General features: G+C 45.4%; 1 protein-coding gene across 3 annotated transcripts in view; it reads right to left on the bottom strand.

Moving 5' to 3' along the window:
• CCSER1 (coiled-coil serine rich protein 1) overlaps positions 1 to 15,156 on the bottom strand; it is a 1,466,148-nt gene extending 1,450,992 nt beyond the window's left edge. For 2 of the 3 annotated variants that reach the window (XM_073638131.1, XM_073638147.1), the window contains exon 1: positions 14,816 to 15,156. The gene's annotated coding sequence lies outside the window, so the exon portion shown is untranslated. The remainder of the gene's footprint in view (positions 1 to 14,815) is intronic. The other variant, XM_073638138.1, reaches the window with a different exon arrangement.
• Positions 15,157 to 24,017: the final 8,861 nt, after the last annotated feature.

The following is a 24,017-nucleotide window of genomic DNA, read 5'->3' as shown; positions in this document are numbered from 1 at the left end:
TTCCCGTCTGAACAGAGTCCTGTTTGTGTCTCTGCCTTGCGGTATCTGTTCCCGTCTGAACAGAGTCCTGTTTGTGTCCCTGCCTTGCGGTATCTGTTCCTGTCTGAACTGAGTCCTGTCTATTTCTCCTGTCTTGCAGTATCAGTTCCCGTGTCTGAACTGAGTCCTGTCTATCTCTCCTGCCTTGCGGTATCAGTTCCCGTGTCTGAACTGAGTCCTGTCTGTGTACTCTTGCCTGCTGCCTTTCATGGAGGCTGTATTTCCAGGCCTGTCTGAACACGCTCCGAGCCTGTTCCTCCCGCCTTCTAGGGGCCGATTACCTAGATCCGTTCCTGTATCTTGTCTGTCCTGTCTGAACACGCTCCTTGCCTGTTCGTCCCGCCTCTCTGGGGGCCGTATTCCCAGACCCGCTCCTGTATCCCGCTGCAGTGTCGGTCTCTTCCGTACACTCAGTTCCAGTCTGAACTCTCTCCTATCCTTTACCTGTTTTGCCTCTATGTCCGTTCCTTTCCTTTTTCTGCAGAGTCTGTACTCGTACCTAACTCCTGCTTGTTGTCTCTGTACTCCCGTTTGTGAGTTTGTGGTCCACTTGCTACTTCACTGCAAATACCCTGTGGGTATCTGGCTCTGCCTTTCCCTTCCTGTCTGTTCCGTGTGAACAGAGCCCTGTCCGTCCTGCTCTGACTCCTTGCTCACTGCTCCGGCAGCCTTGCTCCGCTCTGACCCTTTTGCTCACTGCTCCGGCAGCCTTGCTCCGCTCTGACCCTTTTGCTCACTGCTCCGGCAGTCCTGTCCTGCCCTGCTTCTGCCCGCTGCTCCGGCAGTCCTGTCCTGCCCTGCTTCTGCCCGCTGCTCCGGCAGTCCTGTCCTGCCCTGCTTCTGCCCGCTGCTCCGGCAGTCCTGTCCTGCCCTGCTTCTGCCCGCTGCTCCGGCAGTCCTGTCCTGCCCTGCTTCTGCCCGCTGCTCCGGCAGTCCTGTCCTGCCCTGCTTCTGCCCGCTGCTCCGGCAGTCCTGTCCTGCCCTGCTTCTGCCCGCTGCTCCGGCAGTCCTGTCCTGCCCTGCTTCTGCCCGCTGCTCCGGCAGTCCTGTCCTGCCCTGCTTGTGCTCGCTGCTCCTGCAGCCCCGTCCTGCTCTGTTCTTGCCCACCGCTTCGGGCGTTCCCTCTCTGCTGTGGTTGTCTACCGCATCTGCGGTTCTGTGACCCAGTCTGTACTGGGTCTTAACCTTTCTGTGCTCCAGCCTGTCCTTTCGGCCAGTACCTCCCTGCCTGCATACTCGCCTGTATCCACCCATCTGCATACCTGCCGTGTTTGCTTACATCCACCAGTCTGTGCCAGCCTAACCTGCCTGTTCCAGTAATCCCAGTGTGGGTCAACCCCCGTGTCCGGAGTTTGACCTGGAGTAGCACCTGGTCCCTCTGCCCGGTTTCTCCCTGGTGCACTGGCGTCGTATGCCGTCGTGCCACCTTGGTCGGATCGGCCAGATACTTAGTCACGCCCCTCCAGGCACTCTCCGGTCCATGGTCCAGTGGAACCACAACACCCGCACACGCCAGTCAGTCCGGGCGTGTGCATAACAGCATGCTCAGGCCATGGTTCCCGTTGAGCCCCACGGCCTTCGCTCTCTGAGAAGTTTTCCAGTGAATACATGCATTAGAAATAAATAAATAAATAAATAAAATTTATTTATTTTTTTCTCAGCTGAGTTCCAGGCGAATTACGCACCCGTCCAGATTGATCTATCTGCTCTCGTTCCTGCGGATCCGCCACGTTACTATGGGGATCCAAGACAAAGTCGTGCATTTGTGGAGCAATGCATGCTACACTTCAAGTTCTACCCTCTATGTTTTCCCACCGATCGGGTTAAGGTGGCATTCATTATGTCTTACCTGGCGGGTGATACCTTGGAATGGATCAACCCCCTATATGAAACACAGGATCCGATCCTCCTGGACCTAATGGCCTTCCTGGTGGCCTTTCTAATGGTCTTCGATGATCCTAACCCGGAGGCTCCTGCTGAAGCTTCACCTCCCAATATCCCGGAGCAGCCCCGATGGGTAATGTGTGTGGGTAGCGCAATAGTCCTCCAGCCCAATGAGACTACTGCCCACCCAGAATCCTCACAGGGTGACTACGCTTTCCGGAATACTTCTCCCAACCTCAAGAGGCAGTCCAGACGTGCTAGACGTAGAGGCAAGCCGTCACGCCAGGGTCTGTCCTCCCTGAGACCTCCTGACCCCAACCTTGAAGTCCCTACTGAAGCTTCATCTCCCTGTATCCCGGAGAAGCCCCAACGGGTAATGTGCGTGGGTAGTGCTCCGGTTCTCCTGCCCGAAGAGACTTCTGCCCATCCAGACTCCACACAGGAGAACTTCCTGCACCCGGCATCAGATGCTTCACCCACTTTAACCGGTGTGCATGTCCAAGGATGCTCCAAAGCTGTGGTTACCTCTGAGTCTGTGCACCTCTACTACCTGGCGGAGGACCCCCTGTTGCCTCCTGAATCCTCCGGGATACCACTCGATGACAAATGGAGAGAGACTTCTCTACACTCGGTACTCGATACTCTGTCCGCTTCGTCCTGTGAGCCTGACAATCGGTACCCCAAAGTGGTAGTTACCCCCGAGTCTCTACACCCCTCCGACCAGGCGGAGGACCTCCAGTTGTCTCCAGAACCCTTCGGGGTGCTACCTGGTAGCGAAAGGACAGAGACTCTCCTATACTCTGTACCTGATACCTCGCTCGCTTCGTCCAGTGAGTCCAACCTAGTGTACTCCGAAGCAGAGGTTACTTCCGAGTCTCTACACCCCTCCGACCAGGCGGAGGACCTCCAGTTGTCTCCAGAACCCTTCGGGGTGCTACCTGGTAGCGAAAGGACAGAGACTCTCCTTTACTCTGTACCTGATACCTCGCTCGCTTCGTCCAGTGAGTCCAACCTAGTGTACTCCGAAGCAGAGGTTACTCCCGAGTCTCTACACCCCTCCGACCAGGCGGAGGACCTCCAGTTGTCTCCAGAACCCTTCGGGGTGCCACCTGGTGGTGAATGGACAGAGACTTTCCTATATCCTAGATCTGATACCTCGCTTGCTTCGTCCAGTGAGTCCGACCTTGTGTACTCTGAAGCAGAGGTTACCCTTGAGTCTCTACACCCCTCTGACCAGGCGGAGGACCTCCAGTTGTCTCCAGAACCCTTCGGGGTGCCACCTGGTGGTGAATGGACAGAGGCTTTCCTATACTCGGTACCCGATACCTCGCCTGCTTCCTCCAGTGAGTCCGACCTAGTGTACTCTGAAGCAGATGTTTTCTCTGAGCCTCTGCACTCTTCTGACCCGGCGGAGGACCTCCAGTTGTTTCCTGAATTCTCCGGGGTACCACCAGATAACAAAGAGACAGTGACTTTTCCTCATTATGTACCTGATAACCCGTCTATTTCTTCCTGTGAGCTTGACAAGATGTACCTCGAAGCAGAGATTACCCCCAAGTCTCTGTCCCCCTCCAACCCGGTGAAGGACTTCCAGTTGTCTCCTGTACCCTCTGGGGTGCCACCTGAAAATATGTGGAGAGAGACTTCCTTGTGTGCTGTTCCTGGTACTCCACCCGTTTCGTCTGTTGCTAAGGATGGCTGGATAGGAGGTAGCATCCTAGCTAACCAGATGAGATCAATTTTTCCTGTGGACAGTGGAAGTGATCTCCTTGAAGTGAACGACTGGTCCTCGAATTCCCTGCGGAAGATTCTGGCAGGCCTGAAGAAGAGGGGGCGTAAGGGGAGGGTACTGTAACATACCTGGCGGCGTCCTTGCATGGTGGTCCATCTCCCACTGTGCAAGAGCGCGCACTTGATCTCCAGTCCAGAATGTCTCTCTGGCTTCCCTCCTTGCTGTCTGTTTGTCTATTTTGGCTGCATAGGGCGACGCCCGCTGAACTTCCTGTTTCTTGTACCTGCTGCGGACACGCCCCTGTTGCACCTTCAGCCTATTGCTGTCCATCTTTGGGTATTTATACCACCTTCTTCCTCAAGATGGCGCCTGAGCATTGTGTCCTGTCAGTTGGCTTTTTGTCTCTGACATGCCAGGTCCTATCCTGTTTTCCTGCCTGTTTTCCAGTTCTGTGTCTGAACTGTGGTCTGTTCTTGTGAACACGCTTCTTGCCTGTTCTTTCGCCTTCTAGGGGCCGTATTCCTAGATCTGCCTGTCTGTACCTTGCGGTATCTGTTCTCGTCTGAACAGAGTCCTGTTTGTGTCTCTGCCTTGCGGTATCTGTTCCCGTCTGAACAGAGTCCTGTTTGTGTCCCTGCCTTGCGGTATCTGTTCCTGTCTGAACTGAGTCCTGTCTATTTCTCCTGTCTTGCAGTATCAGTTCCCGTGTCTGAACTGAGTCCTGTCTATGTCTCCTGCCTTGCGGTATCAGTTTCCGTGTCTGAACTGAGTCCTGTCTGTGTACTCTTGCCTGCTGCCTTTCCTGGAGGTTGTATTTCCAGGCCTGTCTGAACACGCTCCGAGCCTGTTCCTCCCGCCTTCTAGGGGCCGATTACCTAGATCCGTTCCTGTATCTTGTCTGTCCTGTCTGAACACGCTCCTTGCCTGTTCGTCCCGCCTCTCTGGGGGCCGTATTCCCAGACCCGCTCCTGTATCCCGCTGCAGTGTCGGTCTCTTCCGTACACTCAGTTCCAGTCTGAACTCTCTCCTATCCTTTACCTGTTTTGCCTCTATGTCCGTTCCTTTCCTTTTTCTGCAGAGTCTGTACTCGTACCTAACTCCTGCTTGTTGTCTCTGTACTCCCGTTTGTGAGTTTGTGGTCCACTTGCTACTTCACTGCAAATACCCTGTGGGTATCTGGCTCTGCCTTTCCCTTCCTGTCTGTTCCGTGTGAACAGAGCCCTGTACGTCCTGCTCTGACTCCTTGCTCACTGCTCCGGCAGCCTTGCTCCGCTCTGACCCTTTTGCTCACTGCTCCGGCAGCCTTGCTCCGCTCTGACCCTTTTGCTCACTGCTCCGGCAGTCCTGTCCTGCCCTGCTTCTGCCCGCTGCTCCGGCAGTCCTGTCCTGCCCTGCTTCTGCCCGCTGCTCCGGCAGTCCTGTCCTGCCCTGCTTCTGCCCGCTGCTCCGGCAGTCCTGTCCTGCCCTGCTTCTGCCCGCTGCTCCGGCAGTCCTGTCCTGCCCTGCTTCTGCCCGCTGCTCCGGCAGTTCTGTTCTGCCCTGCTTCTGCCCGCTGCTCCGGCAGTCCTGTCCTGCCCTGCTTCTGCCCGCTGCTCCGGCAGTCCTGTCCTGCCCTGCTTGTGCTCGCTGCTCCTACAGCCCCGTCCTGCTCTGTTCTTGCCCACCGCTTCGGGCGTTCCCTCTCTGCTGTGGTTGTCTACCGCATCTGCGGTTCTGTGACCCAGTCTGTACTGGGTCTTAACCTTTCTGTGCTCCAGCCTGTCCTTTCGGCCAGTACCTCCCTGCCTGCATACTCGCCTGTATCCACCCATCTGCATACCTGCCGTGTTTGCTTACATCCACCAGTCTGTGCCAGCCTAACCTGCCTGTTCCAGTAATCCCAGTGTGGGTCAACCCCCGTGTCCGGAGTTTGACCTGGAGTAGCACCTGGTCCCTCTGCCCGGTTTCTCCCTGGTGCACTGGCGTCGTATGCCGTCGTGCCACCTTGGTCGGATCGGCCAGATACTTAGTCACGCCCCTCCAGGCACTCTCCGGTCCATGGTCCAGTGGAACCACAACACCCGCACACGCCAGTCAGTCCGGGCGTGTGCATAACACACATGATGGCTGCAGCCGTTCAGAGGCCCCTGATCAACTACAGTCTTGACATTCTGTCAAAATTGGAAGAAACACAGTTTTTTCTGCTCAGCTAGAAAGTTAAGTCTGCAGCCGATCAGTGGCCACTAATTGAATGTAGCTCTCATATGATGGCGCACACCAGAAGAGGAGGCCAGGCACCAGCGGGGTACACTGTAAGACACCAGGACAGCAGAGCAACAGTAGATGACTACATTTTTTGGGGTTTGGGGTTTTTTTTTTTGAAGTACCTCAGGCTCATTGAGAAAGTTTTTAAAAGTATTGAACAACACCTTTAACCCCTTCTCCTCCCCCCAGTCTGTTTTCACCTTCCTGACCAGGCCAATTTTTTCAGTTCTCAACTCTCGAACGCTTCAACATATCCCTGTGATTCTGAGATTGTTTTCTTGTGATATGTTATGCTTTATATTAGTGGTAAATTTAAGTTCATATGATTTGTATATATTTCTGAAAATATCAAAAAATTTACAAAAAGTTTGAAAACTTTGCAATTTTCAAACTTAAATTTTTTATGCCCTTAAACCAGACAGTTATACCACACAAAATAGATAATAAATAACTTTTACCCCATGTCTACTTCACATCAGTATAAATTTTGAAACATAATTTTTTTTTTATTAGGAAGTTAGAAGGGCTAAAGGTTTATCAGCAAACGAAGAGAAGAAGCCCCAAATTGGAGTACAGATTTTGCTCGAATGGTTTGAGGGTGCAATGTCACATTGGCAAAGACAGTGAGGTGCCAGAACAGTAGGATCCCCCCATAAGTCTTTAGTAAGCCTTCTTCCATAAACTCCCTGCTTCACTCCCTATATTAAAAATTCTTTACCATATAGCCAATTTCTTAATTTCAGACCAATAAACTCTAATGAAAATCAGTTTAATTCACAAGCAGAGGACTTGAAAAAAAGATTTGTGACAAGAGGCTACCCAGACTCTGTTCTCAATGAAGTGGTACAACAAACTAAATATTTTTGCGGGGAGGACACAATAGAAACAGAACAAGAGAGAAAAAATGTATATTTAATTTCAAGTTCAGTGCCATGGATAAGCAAATAAGATCAGCTATCCATAAAACCTAGCACATTTTAGAACAGGATGATACCTTAACAGAACTTACAGGCCCTTTAATCTCATGTAGATGGAGCAGTAATTTGAAAGATATTTTAGTTCATAACAGACTAAAAGGTTCCTCTAAAAATTGGTTACAGAGAAATATATTAAAAGGGAATTACAGGTGTGGCCAATGTAATTTTTTGTCAGTTTCACCTTACAGATAAGGTTCTTAAAATAGGTGATATCTGCCATAAGGTACGAGATTTCATTTCTTGTTGCGCTAAGTTTGTAGCCTACATAATTTTTTGCCCATGTGGCTTTTTTTATGTGGGAAAAACTATTCGTCCCATGTTCATTAGATTCCGCGAACATTTCAAATCGATCCAAACTAAAAAGGGTGCACAGAGATTGATTCAACACTTGTGGGATTCCCATGCTAGAGATCCACATGTGTTGCATTTTGCTGGTCTAGAACAGGTGTCCTTAACAGCGCAAGGAGGAGATCTGCATAGACTCTTGCTTCAAAGAGAAGCTTGGTGGATTCTGCACACACGGGCGCAGGGTCCTATAGGTTTCAATGACAGAATCGAAATGTTGGTTTTTCTGTAATAATGGTTCACAAGGGAGAGGTGTTTGTTCTGCTGAATCAGAGATTGTGCAGGTGCAACGGTGCCAGTGCTTGTTTCTTCCATAAACTGATACCCCCCATAAGTGACCTCATTTTACAAACAACACCTCTCAATTAATTTATCTAAGGGTGCAGTGAGCATACTGACACCACATGTACCCCACAGAATTTTATACCATTGGGCGGTGCAGAAAGAATAATTTCATTTTTACCACTAAAATGTTGTTTTAGCCTCAAGTTTTTAATTTTTAAAAGGCTTATAAGAAAAAATAGACCTCACAGTTTTTTGTGCAATTTCTCCTGAGAGCGTCAATACCCTACATGTAATTGGGAAATACTTTTCAGGCACAATGGAAAGCTCAGAAGGGAAGTAGTGCTATATTGTAGTGCAGATTTGGCTGTTAAGGTTTGCGGCTGCCATGCCCCACTGGAAGAGCCTCTCAGGTGCTAGAACAGCCGAGCTCCCCATTGAATGAACCCATTCTACAAATTACACTGCTCAATGAATTCATCTAAGACTGAAGTGATCGTATTGCAAGCACAAGTGTATCACGGAATTTTCTGCCATTGGGCAGTGAAGAAAAAAATATTACATTTTCACCACAAAAATTTTGCTTTAGCCCCAGATTTTACATTTTCACATGCGGAAATGGGTAAAAATGTCACCAAAGTGTGTCATACAATTTCTGCTTAATGTAGCAATACCCCATATGTTGCTCTACAGTACTGCTTAGCCACAAGGTGAGACTCGGGAGGGAAGGAGTGCCATTTAACTCTTGGAGAATAAATTATCGTAGAATAGTTTTCAGACTGCATATACAGTGCGCCAAAGTGCCAGAAGAGCAAATTGCCCCTCAAGTAACCCCGTTTTGGAAACTACAACTCTCTGGTAATTTACCTACAGGCGTAGTGACAATTTTGACTCCATGGCTGTTTTCCAGAAACAAGCAGTAGTGGATGTTGCTGAGTGAAAATTGCGACTCTGCCATTGTAGTGCCCATACATTGCAGTGCCACGCACATTGTAGTGCCCATCCATAGTAGTGCGCATACATTGTGCCTGGCTCGTCCTTCTGGAGACATGAACCTGTAAATTACGTGGGCTCTCATTGCTACAGAAATGCCAAACATTTGGATGCTAAATGTAGTTTTGGCACACCTCAGCATGGTCTAACAGGCTTGCCGTAGGTGGGTGACCAGGATATTGACCTGACAACCTCGGATTACCATGGTAATGATTGGGCCTTCACGATGATGTTGTAGGGATGCCAGTCGGACAGGAGAGGAAGCACTCTCCCTCTCCCAGCCTTCTAAATGCTACGATCAATATCAATCACAGCATTTAGGAGTTTAAATTGCCCGGGACGGTGCAAACACTGCTCCTGGTAATGACAGCCAAATCTCAGCTTTAATGTAAGCTGAGTTTCCGGCGGCAATCGCTCAGGCACATCTTCTGTGCCCCCATGATCGCCGTGACATACCCATATGTCAAAGGTCGGAAACTCCTTCCCAATGATGACGTATGGGTACGTCAAAGGTCGTGAAGGGGTTAAACAAGTATTAGTTGACTTGTTATATCTCAAATTCTACTCATTGCAGGCAGACATCTGTCTTTTTAAACCCAATCTTGTATCCACAAAACGAGACAACATTGTTGTTTAAAGGAGCACTCTACTGATTTTTTTGTTCTTCCAATCTATTAGCAAATTGTATTGTGTATGCAAAGAGTGTATTGCAATACATACTGATCACCATCTTCTGCCATTTACAGTGCCATTCCTGTTCAATCTGGTGTCATGTTAGCGCATTTGTGCCCTGCCGAATCACATAGTTTCTGCTATAGGGAGTGACTTCTTATATTTTCTCAATGTACACACGTGGTCAAAATTGTTTGTACCCCTCGTTTAATGAAAGAAAAACCCACAATTGTCACAGAAATAACTTGAATATGACAAAAGCAATAATAAATTAAAAATCTATAAAAATGAACAAATGAAAGTCAGACATTGCCTACAAGATTGTAGACACCTGTGATGCTAATTAGTGGACACAACTTGATTGAACAGGTCCCTATTGTCACATTATTTTCAGGGGTACCATCATTTCTGTCCAGGCCTATTTCATGAGTTTAATTTTTTTTAAATTCTGTGGAAACAGGGTTGAAAAGCAATGTCTGACTTTTATTTGTTAATTTTCATAGATTTTTAATTGATTATTATTTTTGTCAGATTCAAGTTATTTCTGTGACCATTGTGGGTTTTTCTTTCATTAAACGAGAGGTACCAACAATTTTGACCATGTGTGTAAGTCTATGAGACTCAGAACATGGCCTTTGCTCCACAAAGAAGACACTGTGCCATTTGGCAACTTCCATTTGCGATCTCGGGACACTGGAGTGGACCAGAGTGATGCCGAAGACGGCAGATCACGGCATGCGGTCAGTGATGCGATACTGCAATACACTCTCTGCATACATATTGCAATTTGCTTATAGATGGGGAAATTTAAAAAAAAATCACCAGAATGTTCTTTTAATGGTCATAACAAGTGTTTTCTGTGGGTTAAAAAATGCCTTCCTCTTGACCTACGGACTGTAACATTCTCTTACACCTGCATGCACTAGTTGACTATTTATGGGATTAAGAAATCATAAAAAAATCCCTTTGTATATATTATATATACATTACCGCTACTTGTCCTGGAACACATATCACCTAGCAGAACTATCAGACAGACGATACAGAGGTGGATAGTCCCAGTTGATACATACTTAAGTGTTTTAAATCCCATGTAAACATATATAGAGAGGCGTTTCCTTCGATCACATGCCCTGTCGCACCTTTCTTTATGAAGAATTCCTCTCTGAAGCACTTCTGGTTGAAGATTTACAGACTGCATATTATGTGAGTATAAAGTTTCATAACAGGCTGTCAGGAAAGTGGAGCGAGCTTACAACCAGTTTTTTGTGTAATTCTCTTCATGTTAGTGACATGAATCACAGCCTGTGGCTACTGAGTACTTCTCCACCTGCATATAACATGCAGCGACATATGCAAACAGCAAGGCAGAAAGAAGTGACACTAGAATTTAGAATTTCTCCCGGTAGTCTGCTGATTTAGTACCGACTGAAAGTAATCTGCAGGAAAAATCATTATAATTGTAATGTGGCGTGGGGCAGAAGCCATGGGCGAGGTACTCATCTCTTAACGCCCCGGCACGTTACATGAAAGTTGGGGGTCCAGGCTAAGTGTGCGAACTTGAAATATGGGGGTGCTACGCCCTTGCAGGCTACATGTTACCGATGACTTTGGTTGGCCAGGACCAGATGTTAGACAGTTCAATGAGGGTGACCACCAGTCAAAAATAAACTTTTTACTAAATGATAACTTGGTGGGGATTATATACAGTAGATAGCAGGTACACAACTTTTTGAATGTTTCCTTCACAATACGGAGCATTTTTCACACACAGTTGCAATTCCTTTCTCATTCCTCTTTTATTCTCTATCTTCTTTGTTTCACTTTACTTCACCACAACCCAGTTCAGTACTACAGTCCAGTTAGCAAGGGTCCTAGTCTCAACCCGCATCTTCTTTCCCCTCAAGGGAACTGTGTTGCCAATATGGCAGGTACTTAACTTCTCTACTACTGACACTCTGGACCTCCCACTCGGGGCAGTCTCTTCGTCTCATGTACTCTGTCCTGTCTTGGCCCATTACATCTTGGAGTTATAAACTCTGGGCTGTACTCCTAGGAGTCCTCTCCCAGGACTCATCTCCATTTGATCACTTTGTCCTCCTATTGGTTTTCCTCTTCTGTTTACTTCAGTTCACACTAACCACCGTTTTGGTCTCTCCCCACTTCAGGACACCCACGTCATGCAGCACTGCTTACTGTACAAACCTTAGGTCTAGTCCAGATGCACACTGGGCCCCAACAGATGCCCTGACAGGAAACTGTCTCTGTCCCTTCATCTTAGGTCCTCCCCCTCTGGGCTAGTCCTAAACTTTAACGCTAACTGTCCCTACTGTCAGGCAACACACAACATTAACACCATGAGCGCATGTTACAATTCACATTACACAATACAACAATACATTTGTTCTTCAAGGTGGAACGTCAGCAGTATTCCCATACATAATAGGAAAGGGAATCTGTTACGCATCAAATCAGCACCACCTTATTTTCACTCCAAGTGCTGGCCGTGGAACAAACTGACTTCACACAGACAGGACAAAGACAGCACTAGGACGAATGTTATTCAATTAGGCTGTTCAGATAGCCGTTTATTTTACACAGATAGAATTGATCTTGTAAATGAAACTCCATGATGATATATAAAAACAAATGCCTGCCAGAGGTGGACATACCATTGGTGCAACATGTGCACCGCACAGGGGCCCATTCAATAAGGCGGTCACTTACACCTCCAAAGCAGCACAAAAAAGATGTGCTATTATTCTGCATTGGACTGCCCACAAATTGTTATTGCTCAAAAACCACACAAATGGATCTTTCACCAGATTTCACAATACAAACTGCATACATTATTAAATAGAAGGGTTTAATCCGGATGAGGATGTTGTACTTACTTTGAAATTCCATGTAATTCCACGTAAGAATGGCTGTATATTCCTTTATGAAGGTTTTCGTGCTTGATGTTAAAATGAACATTATATGAGTTCTGCGCTAGTTGGAGTCATAAAATAATCATTTTAATTTAAAGAATAAATAGCCATTCTTACATGGATATTCAGAGTAAGTAAGAATTTCAGGCATCATCTTCTCATGGTCTCCTCAACAGGTCACATCAGAGACTTTAATAAGACTGTTCCAGCATGAACATGTCATCTTATTTATATGAACTCAACTATCCACGTGGATGACATGAGCCTCTTGCCATTCTTGGGTCCCCACACAAAGGCAAAGAGGATGAGACCATGACACCTTGGGCTCAGATCTTCTCTGTGCTTTGTGTAAATTAAGAGTAGTGGACAGAAAGATCCACTTTATTCACAAAACAGAGGTTTGAAAGCATCTGAGACTAAAGGGACTTCCTGGACTTATGATTCCATCCTTGGGATAGGTCATCAATATCAGGTCAATGGGAGCCGACTCTTGGCACCTCCACAGGTCAGCAGTTTTCAGCTCCGGTTTGGGTCAGTTGTAACAACTAAAACACTGTGTAGTATTCACTGATAGAAAATGCAGTTTTGCTCCTATTGAATTGAAAATGGTATGAGATACTGTTCCAGTTCTGTTCACTTTCTTCATCTGGCCTCCGCTGGAGCTGAAACTGCTGATTGGTAGGAGAGCTAAATGTCAGACTTGCACCAAACTGAGATTGGTGACCTATCTTAAGGACAGATCATCAATATCATCAGTCTGGACAAGCCTTTAAACTAATAACAATAATAATAATAATAATAATAATAATAAACTTCCCTACTAAAAATTACTAGGTGTATAAGATGTCACCTCTGAGTTTTATGACCCATATATAGTATATCCACATAGTAAAAGAATAAATACCGTTATATGAATATACATCATCATCACCACAACAGAAGTAGAATATGCTTGATATCACAAGATTTCAAGACCTTCCTGACATATATTTAATGTATTACAATAAATTCTATGAAGGATATTTATTTTGTCTGCAGTTATTTTTTTCAAAAGATGTCATTTTTTTATGGCATTTCTTTGACTAACAACTTATTCTTTCTCCACTATAAAAATAGGCCTTGTTGAACTTTTTTGAAGTTTTTTTGAAGAGTTTAACTTTTCATCACATTTAATAAAATTCACAGTATTTGGAGCTAATATTTGGCAGAAAAGACACAGTTGGAAATTCAATGACTAAATTGGGACAACTAAGTCAAAGGTTATTATGGGCCAAATTGATATAAAAATGTGCACCACATAAATTACGCTAAATTAAAACAAACTTGTCATGCAATAAACCTGCAGTATGAAAGGTAGAAATAGCAAATTTGCCACAATGTAGCAGATGTTAATCAGAAAATGAACTACAATTTTGGATGAAGTTTCACTAAATCCAGTGTACATAATCTGCACCAGATATGTTACGTGGAAGCGTCCACAAAAAAATTTAGTGACTAAGTGAGGTCCTAAAATGTCACATTTTTTAATGACGTGTCACAATTTTGGCACAAGTCATGTCTCTCTCCTCTCAGTTCATGTTGTCTTTATTTTAGACAATGATTAATAAATGTTCCTCAGTTAGTTCTACTTTAATACATTTTGTCATTTTAAGAAATTATCCATGTCTTATGAAGAGAAAGTTGGCATTGTGCTTTGGATCCAGCCCTGTAATCGACGAAGTAGAGCACATGTAAAAGTTTGCCCAGGCTGTTTGTACATTTATAGGGATACATCTTGCACAACAATGTCTGCATTTCTAAAGAATGACAGCTCTGGTACAGAATGACATACTGTGGACATGTTCTTACAGACAATGGGTTTTAGTCAATGGGATGAGCTGTAATAAACACATTGGGTTTGAACATTTGTAATGATGAGTGAGTAAGGTAGGAGTGAGCGCTGTTAAATATAGAAGTTATTACTATGCATCATAACTAGTAATACTTGTAGAGTAGGCATGATTGTTGCCTTCGATACTTTAGCACTGATTTGGGAAACGTATGTGTATTATGAATATGGAAGGCCAAGTCTCTATACTAGGGGGGTTTGGTGACTGGCACACAATTACTATAGCAGATACCCTAAGGATGGGGCTGCTGACAGCTCTAGTGTGTGAGTTACTTTTCCATCAGATCCCACACAAGGCTTAAACAAGCAGAACAAAGCAATTTGTTCAGTATAATTCCCTGATTGGCAAAGCGTGCTAGAGCCCATCAAATGGGGAAGCAAGCAATATTTACTATAACACAACCCCATCACATGGTCAATTCCTAGCTTAAAAGGACTGCGGTTTTTCCTGGATCTCTGCAGCCTTCTCATGCTCACATGCTGCAGTACAGACACAAACACGCTCAGCTGTGATCACGCTGCACATGGCAGCACAGGAAGATCAGGTTACTGGCTCTGCAGATCATGCCAATGACAACAGCTCCAGTACCATCCACCTGCCTAATGACCCTCCTCATCCACAGCGCTGGTGCCCCTGCATCACCCCAAGTAGGCACCTGCCACACATTCCCGCATGTATCCCGCAGGCCTGGAGCATGCAGCTGAAGCACACCTGAACCAGGATGAGGGTCATCATGGCAAGAACTCCCCATCTGTTCCAACAAGTCACACACTGAGTAAAGGAGAAGAAGAGGTTATGACAACATCTGCATTGGCGGTGACAAGATACCTTACTGTGAATGGCAGATTTTGCTCGGCTCGCTCTGTTCTCCTTTAAATGCTCTTTTCGCTGATATGCTGTAAAGCGTATTTTCCAGCGTCTTGCCAGTTCTAGTTGATCCAAGTAAAAATCCTCATTCCAAGGGTCTCCATGCCAAGTCCTCCCAGCCTGGAAAGACAGAGTAGTTGTGAAGTGGAAGGATTGGTAGCCTGTCAGGCAGCTGATTGTGAAGGGGAAGAAGAGAGGAGGAGGAGGAGCAGTAGGGAGGGCTCAGTCACTGAGATTAGGAACAACTCTGTGTGTGTGGATGTGTATATACTATGGGAAGCCAGCACTGCCACCTCATAAGCAAAGCAGCTCAAGATCAACCTCTCGTCTCCGTCTCTCCTCCCTTAGCTCTTACGTTGAATTTCTGGCCGGCCTTCTCCTTCCCTCACAGCTTTATTGAACAGACACGGAGAGGAATCCAGCAAGGATAATGAAACATACGCACATCTTTCCGATCAAACAACCTAGACAGCTATTGACATGTGCTGGGGACTATAGCCGCATTTCTGCAGACTCAGTGCTAGATCTAAACTGGGGCGGACATACCATGTGTGTAACCTGGGCAGGTAAGGGGGCCAACTACTGCCTCCAAAGCGGGTGGAATTGTGCATTATTATAGGCTATTAGACTGCAAAGGGCCCATATACTGTTCTTGCACAGGGGGCCATTAGAATCATAGATTCTATTTGTTTCTGTTTGTGTCCAACACTGCATCTACACATACACTTTATAATATATATATACCCTGGGGATCAACTATAATACGTACAGGGGTCTCAATCACGTAGACCCTGGAGACTAGGGAATCCCTTTGCCCCATATGAAAAGACTATTACTATTAAAGACCTGTGTTGGTTGCATTGGGGTTCACAAACTTCAAGTTACACCACCACATACAACTTACACTTAGAGCACTTCAGAGGTATAACATTGATGATTTATGATCCACATTTACGTGGCTACAGGAAGACACTTAGATATTAATTATTTATTAAAAGAACAACGTCCTAGAAACTCAGGGTCTGCAAACAGGAAGCAGCTGAAATATTGTAGTAATGCATCTGAGCAATGAGAAAAATGTAGGTAAATATATCTATATGTGACTGAGGCATTACTTGCAAACAACACAACTGCAAAGTCAGCCAATTCTGATCTTCACATTCATTAACTAACATAAAAGAATTACAATCCTAATTTATAAACCTTGTAAGTAGCACGGTGGCACAGTGGTTAGCACTATGGGGTGCTGGTTAGGCTTGAGCGAACATTTCAATGTTCGGTTTGTAAAAGTTCACCGAACAAATTGATATTCGCCGAATTTATTCCCTGAATGTTCGTCGAACATTTCCGAATCCCACAGGAGTCAATGGGGGGGACGACCAAAAAATGCATATACAACACGTAGAAACGGGACCAAAAGCTGCCAAAACACATCAAATTAGGTGTAGACACAAGGGAAGTGCCATCAATTGACCCAGGGTACAAGTACTATAATTATTATTACTGTTACAGCGACATTTATTCAGTTGCACTTTACATGTCAAAAGGGGTCACCGACTGGTACAACAGGAGAGCGGACCCTGCCTGCGACGGCGCACGGTCACAGACGTGGTTTGTGGAACCACTGTGCCACGGACCCCCAAGAGCCTGGAGGGACGTGACTAAGCGAGCACTGGACTGCTCACTAAAGCCACTGATGGTGAGGTTAGACTTGGCTCCTGATGAATGCCAGGTGCCACTCCAGGACAGACCAACAGACACGCAGCAGCTGGACCCAGTATGACAGACTAGATGGTACAGCAGGCAGAGTCTGTATCAGAGTGCAGCAGGCATATTCTGTATCAGGAGTGCAGCAGGCAGAGTCTGTATCAGAGTGCAGCAGGCAGAGTCTGTATCAGGAGTGCAGCAGGCAGAGTCTGTATCAGAGTGCAGCAGGCAGAGTCTGTATCAGGAGTGCAGCAGGCAGAGTCTGTATCAGGAGTGCAGCAGGCAGAGTCTATCAGAGTGCAGCAGGCAGAGTCTATATCAGGAGTGCAACAGGCAGAGTCTGTATTATTAATAATTTGTACATATACAGGTACCTCTAATATTATTCTCAAATGTACCCATTTTCTCTTGTTCATATACTTCATCAGAGTGCAGCAGGCTGAGTCTGTATCAGGAGTGCAGCAGGCAGAGTCTGTATCAGGAGTGCAGCAGGCAGAGTCTGTATCAGAGTGCAGCAGGCAGAGTCTGTATCAGAGTGCAGCAGGCAGAGTCTGTATCAGGAGTGCAGCAGGCAGAGTCTGTATCAGGAGTGCAGCAAGGACTGGTACGCAACCTTACACAACTTAGACTGCAGAACAGGAAGGTTCCACTATAGCCAACTCAATAAATGGAGACCCAATCAGGATTCTCCACATTTAAAAAAATTAGTGGCAGACGCCAGCAAAGTGGCATCAATTTCACTACTGTAGAAATAGTGTAAATAAGACCCACACCTCTTCCAGTACATCCAACCCAGGAGATGGAGACCTAACCAGGAGTGCTCACATTGCCCTAAGTGAGGGCCCAATGCCACCGAAGTGGAATAAATGTCATCAGACTACAAGTAGTTTAACGCAGACCCATACCTGTCCCACTACAGTCAACCCAGGAGATGCGGACTCAATCGGAACTGTTTACAATTAAAAAAATTGGGTCTAAGACCACCATTTTCGTGGGCAACAGATTGGAGATGGTGGAGTTCAGCCTTTTAGCTTTGTCATGTGTAGGATGAAACAATCTTTTACGTGGCTACAACAGCGGGATTGAGGGCTGGCTGCAGTGCTGAGAGAGGGCGGAGTACGGTGAAACAGACAAACCGATAGACCATGAGTGAGGTGCAGGCGGAGATTACGGTGGATTGAGAAATGTGTGGTGTGCTCAGAGAAACAAACTCAGCAGGCATGTCCACTTCACTTACAGCTGGCGGGCTGTCACTCAGCTTAACTGCAGCGGGTATACAGCTGGTTCTGTCTGACACCTGCGTGACACAACTTGGCAGGGTAACAGAGGAGGAGGAAGAAGCAGCAGAGGTGTTTGATGGGGCAGCTGATGGTTGTTTATTGAAAATCAATTTAGAGTTTATCATGTTTGTGTACCCGTTTGGGGAGAATAATATCTGCACCAAATGCTCAATTTCACTACAGTATAGCTATAGAAATGCATGGAGACCAAACCCTCTTCCACTACAGTCAACCCAATGGATGGAGACCCATTCAGGATTCCCCACATTTCCAAAAATTAGCGGCAGATGTCAGCAAAGTGTAATCAATTTCACAACAGTAGAAATAGTGTAAATGAGATCCACATCTCTTCCAGAACAGACAACCCAAGAAATGGAGACTTAACCATGAGTGTTCACATTGCCCTAAATGAGAGCCTAACAAACACCACTGAAGTGGCATCAATTTCACTAGAGTATAAGTATTGCAAAGGAGGCCAAAACCAGTTCCTCTACAGCCAACCCAATAGATGGAGACCCAATCATGATTTTCCACATTTCAAAAAATTAGTGGCAGACACTAGCAATGTCTAATCAATTTCACTACAGTAGACATAGTGTAAATAAAACCCACACCTGTTCCTTTAAAGCCAACCCAGGAGATGGAGACCTAACCAGGAGTGTTCACATTGCCCTAAATGAGGGCCTAAACCACCGAAGTGGCATCAATTTCACTAGAGTGTAAGTATTGCTAAGGAGGCCTAAACCAGTTCCAATACAGCCAACCCAATAGATGGAGACCCAATCATGATTCCCCACATTTAAAAAAATTAGTGGCAGACGCCAGCAAAGTGACATCAATTTCACTACTGTACAAAGAGTGTAAATAAGATCCACACCTCTCTTCCAGTACGGCCAACCCAGGAGATGAAGTGGCATCAATGTCATCAGACTACAAGTAGTTTAACGCAGACCCAAACCTGTCCCACTACAGCCAATCCAATAGATGGAGACGCAATCGTAATTTTCCACATTTCCCAAAATTAGGGTCTAAAACCTGCAGCAGCAGCAGCAAGAGCAGGCACAGAAGCCATATCACAGACTGCAATTTCAAGAGATCAATGCAGCACACTCAAAACGACAACATCACACTACTCTGTACAGTCTGCAATTGGGGTGCAAAAGTCCTTGGAGATCCATGACTTGTTCATCATGATGAAAGTTAGGCAGTCTACACTTTCAGGGGACAGCCGGGTGCGTTTATCCATCAAGACACTACCAGCAGCACTGAAGACACGTTCAGAGAGAACGCTGACTGCCGGGCATGATAAAACCTCCAAGGCGTGAGAGGCGAGCTCAGGCCATTCATCCATTTTTGAAGACCAAAATGTAAAAGAGTCCAAACCCTCCCTGATGGTATTGATATTGAACTCTAGATACTCCTGCAACATCCTCTCCAGTTGTTCACCACGTGTCATACTTGTACTCTGTTGTGCTGGTGCACGAGCTAGTGCAAAAAATGTGAAAGGACTCACAGAAATTGCTTCTGCCACTTAATCTGCTGCTGCTGCTAATGTTTTGGCATTGACGAACTGACGTGCCAGAGGTTGAAAGACTACAGCTGCAATGCACACTGTGTGCCTCACTGTTATCTTGGGGAAAACCTCTATTAAGTTTGCTTAAAAGCTTGTTTCGATACTCCAACATAAGTGGGTCCCTTTCCAGGGCGGGAAGCATCTGACAAAATTGACTCTTTTAATGTGGATCTAACAGAGTGGCAACCAAGTAATCAGCATTATTTTGAATCCTAACTATAAGGGGATCATGTTGCAGATAGTGCATCAAGAAGGCACTCATATGTCGGGCTCTTCCAGGAGGTCCAAAGCCAGGCTGTATTGTGGGCTGCATAACACTGATGCTTGTTTCCTCCGTCCCCTCCTGCCAACCATGTTCAAACGAGAGGGGATGATTATCCTCATCATCCTCTGACAGCAGCTCTCCCATCACCTCTTCCTCCTCCATTAGTTCTTCGGCTCTTGCACCTTCACTAACAGTTTGCCTGGTATCACCAAACCCCCTCAATCGCTGTAATCCACTGTGTGTAATCCGCCTGTGTGACGACAGTCTGGAAATTTGAGACATTGGTATCCCTTCCGCATCTTCCTCTTCTTCTGTGGCCACCACCTCCTGCCGCAGGTTATTCAAAGTTTGCTCCAGCATGTATATGACCGGAATAGTGATGCTGATGACGGCATCGTCAGTGCTAACCAGTTTAGTAACCATTTCAAAACCGTGCAGAAGGGTGCAGAGGTCCTTAATCTGTTCCCACTCCGCAAACGTGATATGCCCCAAGTCCATACTGCGTTGCCCCAAGCTATACGTCATGACATACTGTGTCAGAGCTCGTTGCTGCTGGCACAGTCGCTGCAACATGTGCAGAGTGGAATTTCACTGCGTCGGCACATCGCAGATCAACCTGTTAAGTGGCACGGACAAAGACCTCTGTATCGATGCAAGTCAATGACATGAGGGGTGCGAACGGCGGAAGTGAGCACACAGCTTCTGTACTTTGTGAAGCAGCTCATCCAGACCAGTATAGTGGTGGAGAAATCGCTGTACCACCAGGTTGAGGAGGTGAGCCATGCAAGGCACGTGTGCCAGCTTGCCTCGGCCTAGGGCCACTAACAGGTTCGCACCGTTATCGCACACGGCCTTCCCTGGCTCTAGGTTCAGCGGAGACAGCCATTGCTCAAACTGAGCCTGGAGAGCTGCCCACAACTCTTCACCTATATGACTGCGATCTCCAAGGCATATTAATTTGAAGACTGCCTGATTACGGTGAGCAATGACTGCGCAGTACAGAGGTGGTGTGTATTCGCTCTGCACCCTTGGAAAGCGTGTCTCGTTAAGGCAGAGGTTGAGTGTGCAGGTGGAGGCCCTAGAGGAGGTGGAGGAATGCAGAAGCAGTGGAGGAAGTGGGAAATGCAGAAGTTTATTTTGCAAGCCTTGGGATTCCAAGATTTGTGAAGCAACCCCTTCCCAGCCTTCCCCCACAGCGACCAGAGTCACCCAGTTCCCAGTCAGCGAGATGTAACGTCCTTGGCTATGCTTACTCGTCCAGGTGTCTGTGGTGAAATGAACCCTGGCACATGTAGATTTAGACAAGATACGGGTGATGTTGTCTGCGACATGCTGGTGTAGCGCAGGCACAGCTTTCTTAGAGAAGTAATGGCGACTGGGCAACTGGTACTGGGGGACTGCGATGGCCATCAGTTTTCGGAAACCGTCTGTATCTACCAGGCGGAAAGGCAGCATTTCCGTGGCCAACAGATTGGAGATGGTGGAGTTCAACCTGTTAGCTTTGTCATGCATAGGATGAAACAATCTTTTACGTGACCACAACTGCGGGACTGAGAGCTGGCTAAGGTGCTGAGAGGGGGCTGAGTATGGTGAATATATGCTCCAAAATATTTCAAACTCAGATCTAGCCAGCTGTATTACTTTACTCAGAGCAAAAAATATTTTTGGGTTACTCTGCATAAGCTCTGCATCCAGCTGACTTTGACCGCCACTGACGTAGTAGCTGGCTTATAGCACTGTATGACTTTTGGCACCGGAAAAAATATTTTTTTGACTGGGCGTAGTAAGAGAAGTTTTGTTTTTTTTACTGTGAAGCCAGGACAAGTTCAACGCCACTAAAATAAGATCTGCCTTTTAGTAGACTGGATCAACTTTGCCACAGTAAAAAACCTTTGGTGGACTCTGCCTGCCAACCCAAAATATATATAGGTTTGACTGTGCGTACAAGCTGAATTTGACCGCCACTGACGTAGTAGCTGGCTTATAGCACTGTATGACTTTTGGCACAGGAAAAAATATTTTTTGGACTGGGCGTAGCAAGAGAAAAAATTTATTTTTTTACGCCGAAACCATCTGAAGTTCAATTCCACTAAAATAGTATCTGATACAAAAAATTACTTTAGTGCACACAGCTTTCAATATCACAATAGCAACAGAAAAAAACAGATTTTGTGCTCTGCAATAAGAAGCTCTGCAGACTGTGCATAGCACAATTACAACCCAACTAAATGAAAAGGTGCACTGCGCTTGCTTTATCACATTAGCAAGTGCAAAAAAAGATTCAAGGTATACTGAGACATGGAGTTCTATACCAGTGGTGCACAGCACTATTGTATGGCATGGGCCCTCTGTTTCTGTCAGAATCTCAGTACTTGCACAAGAACACCAAAAATGTGCTGCACCAGTCGATGCAGAGGTACACAGGCCAGGAATTATCTACACTATCTGACTAGCACACAAGCGCGCATCTATCTAGTTAATATCTCTCATTACACAGGAGAACACTGAGCTGCGTCTGTCTCCAGCAGTGACATGGATATTATGGCGCTGAGGGAACATGGCCGCTTTTTATATTGAGAGGACATGTGATTTCTGCAGCCAATTGCTTCCTGCGCTATGATTCGCTGGCCGCGCTTTCCTCAGTTAAAGTTACCACCCACAGGAAAAAAAACAAACAGTGCGCGGCTGATCTGACCTGTTCTAAGCTCTCCACAGCCCCCACACTCACCTGGCACATGTCACTGCTCATCATACACTTGCACTATGCTAATAAAACTTCAAAACGCTGTGGTTGCCCTGTATTCGTGGTCCCACGCAAATGCGTCGTACTTTTCAGAATTTAACAAAATTTGCTCGCCTTTGCGATCACGAATCCGAATGTGCCATATTTGTGCCGAATTTGAAACTTTCGAACATTCGCCGAACAAATTCGCTCAACACTAGTGCTGGTGTCCTGGGTTCAAATCCCACCAAGGATAATAGCTGCAAAGAGTTTGTATGTTCTCCCCGTGTTTGCGTAGGTTTTCTTCAGTTTCTATGGTTTCTTCCCACACTACAAAGACATACTGATAGGGAATTAGATTGTAAGCTCCAATGGGACAGTGATGATGATGTCTGTAAAGCGCTGCAGAATATGATGCAAGACAAATAAATAATAATAAAAAAAATATTAATTTTGGCATAAGATGAGTGTCATACCACTAACTGAGATAAATGCCTGTAAAAGAATTTGTTAAGAGTTATGACCAACAAAATGCTAAAGAAGGTCTCTGATGCCTGTATTTCTGGCCTCCACACCGTTGCATCTGGGATGAAGCTGTCATCTTGGATTCGCTATTGCACTATTCTGGAAAAAGGTTCAGAGGTAGAAAGAGAACAAGCCATAGATCATAGCAAGGCTCAGATGGAGGTTACTAAGCTTTATGGCAGAAGAAGAAGCTCCACAGATAGGAGACCTCTAAATCTTCTGAAACGTATATAATTTTTGAGGTGCTCCAGATGGAGAGGCAGGACCGTGTTTCTAGAAGTGGTGGAAAGCACAGCTGGTGCATAGAAGAAAAAAGGAGCAACTTCTATAATCTACACTGAGAATTCAACTAATGTAAGAGAATATTATCACCTAAGGGAGATAATTAGCTGCTGAAAAATATAATTAATAGCTTTAATTAAAATAGTATTAATGATGTAAATAGTTGTTGGTTTGCCTAGTGTTGTAAGATCCTTGTTTTAGCAGTATGTAAATAGCTATAGATTCTAATCAGAAATGTAGATACTTTCATTAAAGGGGGTTCTAATGGTTTTGTTAATTCTGAAAATCGTGTTTTATTTATGCCTGGTGCTAGTAAAGCCAGTTTATTCTTCATTTTAGTATTATGTTAATATAGATAGTTACTGCAATTCCAATGTTTCTGTTCATTTTAAAGACTTAGCATAAATGCAAAGAAGTCAGATGATTTCCTATACTGAGACACAGTCAAGTTCTCTTTTCAAATGTGTTTTTTTAACAATATTTTGAATTAATATTTTTCCAATATAGATAACAGAAATTCCCTATTTTAATGGAACCAAAAAAAGAAAAAAAACAAAGAAAATTAAACTGCAATTTTCGCATATGTAAATGTATTTACAAGATGTTTAACATGTATAGTCATGGAGGAAAGTGTTGGCACCCTTGAAGTTGGAACAATGACTGTAGGTATGTATATATATATATATATATATATATATATATATATATATATATATATATACACAGTACAGACCAAAAGTTTGGACATACCTTCTCATTTAAAGAGTTTTCTGTATTTTCATGACTATGAAAATTGTACATTCACACTG

This window comes from Phyllobates terribilis, unplaced genomic scaffold (genome assembly GCF_046119375.1).
Source record: "Phyllobates terribilis strain yellow unplaced genomic scaffold, ASM4611937v1 Scaffold_1__5_contigs__length_1240528914, whole genome shotgun sequence".
NCBI lineage: Eukaryota > Metazoa > Chordata > Amphibia > Anura > Dendrobatidae > Phyllobates > Phyllobates terribilis.
The sequence above is the reverse complement of the archived record's forward strand: the minus strand, read 5'-3'. Positions and strand labels throughout refer to the sequence as shown.